The following is a 1,801-nucleotide window of genomic DNA, read 5'->3' as shown; positions in this document are numbered from 1 at the left end:
CTCTGGAAGCTCCATGTCATGTGTCATCATGTGTGGGTATAATATTACACACACACACACACACACACACACACACACACACACACACACACACACATATACACACACACACACTTTTTCCCAAACAGCTTTACTTGCAAATATTCATTGCAAATGATTCATTGGTCAGTGGTCTCTTTCAAGACCTCTGGCTTCTGCTCTGTCATTAATACTGGACCCTTACTGAGACTCCTCCTGGATATCCTGTTGTTACCTTATGTCATGGAAAATCTGCAGCTTTGGCTCTTTGGGGCTGGTTGGTCCCTTCATGAGCTCCAGCTTTCTATAGATGGGGCAGATATCTGGATAGGCTAACTCAAAGCCCTGAATCTGGGCCTGGGTGGTAGCTGCATTGGTCAGCCCACCAGTTCTCTTATACTTGCACCACCAGTGCCAGCTTTCCAGCACTTCCCCAGTGAGGGGAGGCACCAGCTCCCCTGTGCTCAGCTGTACATGGCTGAGAACTGAGGCTCTCTTGCACTGCCCAGGTGAGAGGAGGGTCTGACTCCATGTATCTGTGGGCATCAACATGGCCCCAGGCAGCATCCTAAAACAGAGATGTTCTCATGGCTTTAAGAAGTAACATGGGCAATGGGTATCAACTCAGACTCTACTGAACACAGGCATGGCCTTCAGCCATATCATGGGCATGTACATTACCATGGCCTGAAACGGCAGTACAGAATACTTACATCAGACTGTTCTCCTCTATTCTTGTGCCTCTATTTCAGTCTCTCTTCATAGTGCACAAACAGCTACTCTTCTCTTTCAACTCTTCACCATGTACTTGCCCGTTGTAGTGGTGACTGACAATGCCACATGGAAACTGACTGTTTAGCCAAGGTTGACCTGGACTTTTCCATATAGCCCAGCTGGCCTAGAACACTCAAGGATCTTCCCATCTCAGTGTCCCACATGATAGAATTACAATCATGATCTACCAAGCCTTCTTATGTTAGAAATAGTCTACTCACTCACTCATTCATTCATTCATTTGTTCATTTACTCACTACTCATTTATTCAAAATGTAAGTGTTCCAGGTACAGGCAAAGGTAAATTGCTATCAGTGGCTTCATTTGATTATGGATCCAGCACCAACTGCATGTAGATCTCTTCAGACTCTTGCACCTATTTCATGGAGAAGAGGCTACAGAAACCATAATCAGTTTACCACATTTCATCTAGTGAATAAAAAGATTGTGCCTGGGCTTCGGTCTTTGTGACAGCTGTGACGGAGGAGGTCTCCTTCCCATAGCATTTTTGACTGCAGACAGATCTTTTCGAGGACCAGTGATGGCTTATTGAGCAAATGCATTCGTCACTAGAAAACCTCTCAGGATATGATAATGGGATGGTTTTCATGACCAATTCCTTTGTAGACTCTGACTTCAGTTCCTAGTCAGTTACCAGTGATTGGTTTGCACAAAGCCTGGTCTGCCTGTGGATGTACCACCTGGCAGGTTCACATAATGGTCAGGTAAGGCAACATGGGATGAGAGCTATCATGTCCTCAAAGGCATCAGGTAGGAGCTGAGCCTCTCTGAAATCCCATTTTGCCAAGGGTACATGCTATGCCAGGACATAAACCACCTCTGATGTGTTAGCTTCCCATTGCTATGACAACCATCTGGTAAAAATCAACTTAAAGGAGACAATGATTATTTCAGCTCACAGTTTTGGAGGGTTTGTCCATGATTGCTTTACTTCCATCTTTCAACTAGAACCCTCCTACAATCCCCTTCTTCTCTTAATAAAGACCAT

This window comes from Rattus norvegicus, chromosome 7, assembly GCF_036323735.1.
Source record: "Rattus norvegicus strain BN/NHsdMcwi chromosome 7, GRCr8, whole genome shotgun sequence".
Lineage (NCBI taxonomy): Eukaryota > Metazoa > Chordata > Mammalia > Rodentia > Muridae > Rattus > Rattus norvegicus.
This window is presented reverse-complemented; position numbering follows the sequence as displayed.